Source organism: Saccopteryx leptura, chromosome 1 (assembly GCF_036850995.1).
Source record: "Saccopteryx leptura isolate mSacLep1 chromosome 1, mSacLep1_pri_phased_curated, whole genome shotgun sequence".
NCBI classification, from domain to species: Eukaryota; Metazoa; Chordata; class Mammalia; order Chiroptera; family Emballonuridae; genus Saccopteryx; species Saccopteryx leptura.
Window position 1 is genome coordinate 297,055,760 of NC_089503.1, and position 8,076 is coordinate 297,063,835.

Consider the following 8,076-nt stretch of genomic DNA (forward strand, 5'->3'; position numbering starts at 1 on the left):
ATTTTAGTAGGAAAGCTTCAAGTTTCTCACCATTAAGTGATACTAGCTATAGGTATTTTTGTAAATATTCCTTTATCAAGTTGAGGAAGTTACCATCTATTCCTAGTTTATTATTTGTTTTTATCATGAAAGGGTGATACATTTTATCAAATGCTTTTTCTGCATCTCTTTATATGATCACATAATTTTAAGTAGTGGAGTCGGACTTATTAAAAATCAGTAAGGGAATAACTTGAGTCAGTGGCTATTGCTGACTGCCTAGACAACATCGATTACCTCCTTTCCCCTTCAAAACACAAAATTTTTTTCTTTATGTTTACGTTTTTTTCCTACAAATCCCATGTGCTTCAGGGAAAGTGTGCCCAGCTTAGTGCTTCTACAGGCCTGAATATTCTAAGTATAAGTATATCCTCCTTGGTCAGTAATTGATTCAGATATTCAGATTTAAGTCAATAAACTCATGGCATTATACTAGTCATGAGCTAATTTATTGAAAAATGAGGGTATATTTTCTTGATTCCTTTAGAAGATAACTATTTTCCTTTTTGTTGAATTCATTTGGGTGACATTGGTTAATAAAATTATATAGGTTTCAGATGTACAATTCTATATTATCTGTATTGTATTGTGTGTTCACTATCTCAAGTCAAGTATCTTTCCATTACCATATATTCCCCTTTATCCTCTTCTACCTCCCCCAATCCCTGATAACTGACTAAAGTAAAAATAATAGCACAGTATTGTGGGATTTATAAATTGTATAGATGTAAAATATGTACCAATAATAGAAAAAAGGACAGAAGGAGGTAAGTAGAACATATACTGTAGAAAAGTTCTTACCATATAAGTGAATAGGAATATTATTAATTAATATTGGTATGTGATAAGTTAAAGAGGTATGCTCTAATCCTTAAGCAACCACAAAAAGTACAACAAAGGATTGTAGCTGAGAAACCAAACCAATAGTAGAGATAAAATGAAATACAAAAAATACTCAATCCAGCCTGACCAGGCAGTGGTGCAGTGGATAGAGAGACGGACTGGAACATGGAGGACCCAGGTTCGAAACCCTGAGGTCGCTGGCTTGAGTGCGGGCTCATCCAGCTTGAGCATGGGCTCAACAGCTTGAGTGAGGGGTCACTGGCTTGAGCGTGGGATCATAGATATAAGCTCATGGTCACTGGCTTGAGCCCTAGGTCACTGGCTTGAGCAAGGGGTCACTCACTCTGCTGTAGCCCCTGAGTCAAGGCACATATGAGAAAGCAATCAATGAACAACTAAGGAGCTGCAACAAAAAACTGATGCTTCTCATCTCTCTCCCTTTCTGTCTGTCTGTACCTATCTGTCCCTCTCTCTGACTCTCTCTCTCTATCTCTGTCAAAAAAAAATACTCAATCCAAAAGAAAGCAGGAAAAGATGAAAATGAAAACAATAAGACATGTGGGACAAATAGAAAACAAATAGTGGCCCTAACTGGTTGGTTCAGTGGTAGAGCTTTGGCCCAGCATGTGGAAGTCCCAGGTTCGATTCCCAGTCAGGGCACACAGGAGAAGCAACCATCTGCTTCTCTACCCCCCTCATCTCTCTCTCTTCCCTTCCCACAGCCATGGCTTGAATGGTTTGAACAAATTTGGTCCCAAGCACTTAGGATGGCTCCATGGCCTCACCTCAGATGCTAAAAAAATTCAGCTGCAGAGCAATGAAGCAGCAGCCCAGATGGGCAGAGCATTGCCTTGTAGGGTGCTTGCCAAATGGATCCTGATCAGGACAAATGCTGGAGTCTGTCTCTGCCTCCCCACCTCTCACTTAATAAAAAAAGAAAAAAAAATAGCAAGAAAGTAAAATTAAACTCAGCAGTGTAAATAATTATATTAAATATAAATGAGTTACACATGTCAATTAAAGGGAGAACATTTTTAGACTTAACAAAAAAGCAAGACCCAACTGTACACAGTTTATAAGAAAAGTGCTTTAACTATAAAAACACAGAAAGGTTAAAAGTATAAGGGTGAGGAAAAATATAACATGAAAACACTGGTAATAAGGAAGCTAGAGGAGATATATAAAATAAGGAGTGTTGCCAAAATAAAGATGGACATTTCCTATTAAAAAGATTACTTCATCAAAAGAACATAGTAATCCTAAATGCATATGTACCTAATAACACAGCTTTAAAATACATGAAGTAAACACTGGCAGAACTAAAGAAATATATGAACAAATCCACAACTATTTTAACCCTCTCTCCCAGTAATGATAGAACAAGTAGACCAAAGAAATTGTTAAGACTATATATTTCATAAACACTATTAATCAATTTGACCTAAGTAACATTTATAAAACACTTCACTAAACAATAACAGAATGCATATCTTTTTCAGTTGCATATGAAACATTCTCTGAGATAGACCATACTTGTGCTATAAACAAGTCTCAACATTTCAATGAAGTTTAAAGGATTGTATCCGACAGAGTACATGCCTCAATCACAATAGAATTAAATTAGAAATAAATACCACTAGACACCTGGAAAAGCCCCAAATGCAGGAAATGAAACATACACCTCTAAATAACCCATGGGTCAAAGACAAATAAGGAAAATTAGAAAAGTTTTAATGTAATAAAAATAAAAAAATCATATTAAAATGTGTAGTGTGCAGCTAAATCAGCACTTAGAACAAATTTTTAGCTTTAACTGCTTGTATTAGAAAATAAGAAAAGCCTCAAATCAATAATATATAAGTTTCCACCTTAACATACTACAAAAGAAGAGTAAATTAAACACAAAGAAGGTAGAAGGAAGTAAATAATAAAGGTAACAGTTGGAATCATAAAATCTGTAAAGATTTTTTTGAAAAGATTAATATAATTTAAATCATTTAGTTAAACTGATCAAGAAATAATGGGAGAAGACACAAATTACCAATATCAGATATGAAAGGAGAGGCGTGTACTGTAGGTCTAACAGATACTGAAAGGATAGTAAAGGAATATTATGATGACTTCATGCCAATAAACTTAGCAACTTAAATAAAATATGCAAATCACCAAAACTGAACAAAAATTAATTCTATTTCTATATACCAGCAGCAATTTTTTAAAGTTCCATTTCCCAGAGCATAAAAATAATTAACAAATTTAATGAAAGTTGTGCAAAACTTGTAGTCTCAAAATTAGAAAACATTGATGAAAGAAGCCCTGTGTAAATTGTAAGATATATCATGTTTGGGTATTGGAAGACTTGGTATTATTGAGAATATTAATTTTTAAAAAACAGATGTCCTTTTTTAGAAAAGAAATTAACAAGCAATTTCTTAAAATTATATGGAAATAAAATGAACTTATAATAGCCAAAACAATTTTAAAAGAGAGAGACCATCTTGGACATCTTGGAAGATTTACACTACCTGATTTAAGACTCACTCTAAAGCTACAGAATCAAGACAGTGTGATATTGGCATCAGCATAGACATATAGATCAATGGGACAGAAGAGAGCATCCAGAAATAGGCCCATATTTATATGGTCAATTGATTTTCAACAAAGATGCCAAGGTAATTCAATAAGGTAAAGATAATCAACAAATGGTGCTGGAACAATTGGACATCCATAGGCAAAAACAGAATGGAAAGAAGAAAAAAAAGAAGGAGGGAAGGAAGAAGGTATTGAGGCAAAAAAGGAGAGGAAGGAACGGAAAAAGATGAACTCTGACATTTATCTCACACAATATACAAAATTTAATTTGAAGTGGATCATAGCATTAAAAATAAGAGATAAAGCAATAATATTTTTTTCCCATGTATAGGGTATCATGTCACAGGAAGGTCATAGTGTTCGGCTGCCTGTGAGTAGTAAACCCAAGTTCCTGTTGGATGTGTTGTAAACAGAGGAGCCACGCTTCAGGTGCCCTGCTCTGATCACATCCCCACAATAAAATGTATAGGAGAAAATCTTTGTGATCTTGAGTTAAAATCTTTGTGGCCTTTCATTCTAAAATGAAACACCAAAATTATGAACCATTTAAAATGTTGTTAGATTTCATCAAAATTATAATATTTGCTGTTCAAAAGACACTATTAAGAAATTGAAAAAGACAGCCCTAGACTGGAAGAAAATATTCACAATGCTTATATCTGACAAAGAACTTGTTTATATCTAGAATATATTTTTAAAATCTCATACCTCAGTAATATGACAAATAATTTCCTGTCAAAAAATATGGACAAAATATTTGAACAGAAACTTCCCATAATAAAACTGCAAATGGTCAATGAATACTTAAATAGATACTCAGTTTCTTCATAGTTTTTACCTGATACCTAAAATATTCAGCACTGGAGTGAATTGAGTAAGTGAAGACATTATCTCTCAAGTTCTTTTACTCATTTCAAGCATTTATTTAGGGAATAGTTATTTAGTACATATTTACCTGCTCATAAAACTATCACAAAATTGCTATGTTTTCAAGATGGCTAGAGAGGATATAAAAGAACCACCAGCCTGACCAGGCAGTGGCACAGTGGATAGAGCATTGGACTGGGACGCGGAGGACCCAGGTTTGAAACCCGGAGATCGCAGGCTTGAGCGCGGGCTCACCAGCTTGAGCATGGGATCATAGACATGACCCCATGGTCGCTGGATTGAGCCCAAAGGTCACAGGCTTGAGCAAGAGATCACTCTTTCTCTGCTGTAGCCCACCCTGTCAAGGCACAAATGAGAAAGCAAACAATGAACAAACAATCAACAAACAACTAAGATGCTGCAACTAAGAACTGATGCTTCTCATCTTTCTCCCGCCCTGTCTATTTGTCTCTTATCTGTCCCTCTCTCTGACTCTCTGTCTCTGTCAAAAAAAAAAAAAAAAAAAGAAAAAAGAAAAAGCACCGTAACATGGTTGTGGCATGCTTTTGCTGGCAAATGCATCATCAGTTAGCTTTTGCTGTATAACAAACCATGTCAAATCGTATTAATTTAAAATAGCAATAGTTTATTTGACTCATGATCCTGCTGTGAAGTTTCTCAGGTCTGGACAAAGCCTGGCTGATCTCTGCTGGGCTTTCTCCTGTGCCTGTTGTCATTTAGTGGATGGGCTGGGACTGGTTAATCTAAGATGGCTCAGCTGAGACAACTCTTCTCTGCTTATTTTTTTTTTCTTTTTTTTTTGTATTTTTCTGAAGCTGGAAACGGGGAGAGACAGTCAGACAGACTCCTGCATGCGCCCGACTGGGATCCACCCGGCATGCCCACCAGGGGGCGACGCTCTGCTCACCAGGGGGGGATGCTCTGCCCCTCTGGGGCGTCGCTCTGTCGCGACCAGAGCCACTCTAGCGCTTGGGGCAGAGGCCAAGGAGCCATCCCCAGCGCCCGGGCCATCTTTGCTCCAATGGAGACTTGGCTGCGGGAGGGGAAGAGAGAGACAGAGAGGAAGGAGAGGGGGAGGGGTGGAGAAGCAGATGGGCGCTTCTCCTGTGTGCCCTGACCGGGAATCGAAGCCGGGACTCCTGCACGCCAGGCCAACACTCTACCACTGAGCCAACCAGCCAGGGCCTTCTCTGCTTCTTTTATTTCTCACTATTCAGTAAGGTGACCTGCACTTATTCATATGTCAGCAGTGATGAGGGGTCCAAAGAGCATTGCGAAAGGACAAGCTTTGCTGAGCACATGGTTTTCAAACCTCTTCTGTCGTTTGTTGGTATCTTTTGTCCAAAGCAAATTTCATGTGTAGGACCAGGGTCAATGTGGATTGGTCCTTAAAGTTATAGAGCAAGTGGGTATGAATAGATAGAGGGAAGAATTTGTGGCCATTTTTACAATCTACCACTACAAGTAACACTACCCAAATCAACCCAAGCTAAAGAATTATTAGAAAAACAATCATGAATGAATTCAAATGTTCAAATGCTACCAGAGAAACTTATTCTCACTACTTCTTTTTCTTACTTCATTCCTGTAAAGTTCTCATTTTGGTCACAAGATGATCTTCAGCAGGTAGAGATTTTCACCCTATCCTCTCAACAACCCTATTAGAGAAAAAGTGAGACTTTCCCCCACCATCCCCTTCCAGCAGAAGTCCTAAGATCGAATCTTCTGGGACCAACCTAAGTAAAGCACTCTGAACCTATCTTAGTGGCCAGTAAGATGGGATAAATTGATTCTTTAAGCCTTGGTCATATGTCCACCCTTAGTGGTGGGAAGACAGGAGCAGTCCCATCTTAATCACATGGACTGAGATGAGAAGTGAATTCTCTAAAAAGAGAGCAGGTCGGGACTGGATACTTAGTTTCAATAACAGTGGGTGTCTTGAGCTATAAAAATGTCCTGATGAAGACGTTATGTTATAACATAATTGTCAAGATACCACTGTTGCTGCTATTGTTAACCTATTACTGACTACTGGTCATAATAAATTTGCTCTGGGGCAGGCATTTATGAACTTGATACATAGTGCTCTCAACAGAAGCAAAATTTGGATCTGAGATATGCTTCATCCCAGATGCTGAGAAAAATGGCACTGCTTGGTTGTCTCCTGGGGAAGGGTGAGTGGGTTGTGAGTGCAGGACAGAGCACATTGGAAACTTGGTAATGAGGGAAGAGACTGGGTAGGTATTAGCTCCACTATCAACATCCAATTCTTCTGTTCTGGGTACAGATGCATTGTATTTCCCCAGCTTGTTGAAGCTAGGCACTTCCATGAAACTCTTTATTAGTTAAAAAAAAATGTGAGCAGAAATTATATGTGCCACTTCTAGACTGACATAGTAAATTGCCATGGAGATCATACAAGAATATATTAGTATGCAAGTACCATAAAATTGAGGCAATGTGGAATGCTGAGACTGGGAGGGTCACCCAAACCCACAGCAGACTTTGCTTGAGGGAGAAATACCTAGTGTTGTGGTGGCCACTGAAATTCTTAGAGGTATTTGTTATTGCAGTAGAATCAAGACTAATTGGACTATTATATGCTATGAGAATAATACTATGAGATAAGTATATTTACTTTCATTTTATAAGTGAAGAGACTGAGATATAGAAAGTTTAAACAAACTGCCTAGAGTTCCAATATCTACTGAGCGACAGACCCAAGATTCAAATCTAGGTCTATCTGGTTCCAAAGTCTATGCCCTGAATTTTCTTACCCCTAACCACCAAGGAAGAAAGAAAGAAAGAAAGAGAGAGAGAGAGAGAGAGAGAGAGAACAAAAGAAAGAAAGAACAAAAGAAAGAAAGAGGAAGGAAAGGAAAGAAGAAAGGAAGGAAGGAAGAAAGGAAGGAAGGAAGGAAGGAAGGAAGGAAGGAAGGAAGGAAGGAAGGAAGGAAGGAAGGAAGGAAGGAAGGAAGGGAGGGAGGAGAAATGAAGACAGGAAAGGAGGGAGGGAGGAAGGGCGAGAAGGAGAATAACAAAGCAAAAACAAGGGAATTACTTTAAAATAGCTCTATCTCCTCAACCTATTCTCAAGCACATATATACAAAATAATAAATATAAAAAGGTTGTTGTTTTTTTTTAACTGAATGACCTCAGTTCCGGGGCATAACCTGGGCATGCAATTTTGGTAGGAGAATTCTTAGTGTAAGGATAAGAAAGCCCAACTTCTAGTATGATTCTCTCACTGTCTCCATGTCACTTTACTTCTCTGATCACAATATGTTATTTGCATATATTTTTAAGTTAATGACATATCAGGTCTACTCATGGTGTGATAAATGAGAGGAGGCTTCCTCTTGGCTACTTCTCCTTGTCTACCCTTCCTAACCTCATTCTCATTTTCACATTGGCCTCTAAATTGACTGCTACCACCAAATCCATCAACTGAAGGTGGAACATAATTTCATTTGCTCAGATTTAGCAAGGTGCTAGTTCATTCCAGGCACATATCATCACTGCATATCTGTGTATGACTCCATTTTAGACACTTCACAGAGTGGTCACTGAGGTTGAAACAAACACCTATAAATGTGTCTTGAATTATATTGTTTTCTTTTTTTACTTTTCTGTGGTTGTCAAATTTTCCACGAAGAACATAATTCAGAAATATCACCAATTTTTAAAAGGAAAATATGAGGGCTAAACAATCT

At 37.7% G+C, this 8,076-nt stretch overlaps 1 non-coding gene across 1 annotated transcript; it reads right to left on the reverse strand.

The window, feature by feature from the left end:
- Positions 1 to 3,797: 3,797 nt before the first annotated feature.
- Positions 3,798 to 3,926, reverse strand: LOC136389952 (small nucleolar RNA SNORA11). Its single transcript, XR_010748494.1, has one exon. It is a non-coding gene; the product is annotated as a small nucleolar RNA SNORA11 (small nucleolar RNA).
- Between the last annotated feature and the right edge of the window lie 4,150 nt (positions 3,927 to 8,076).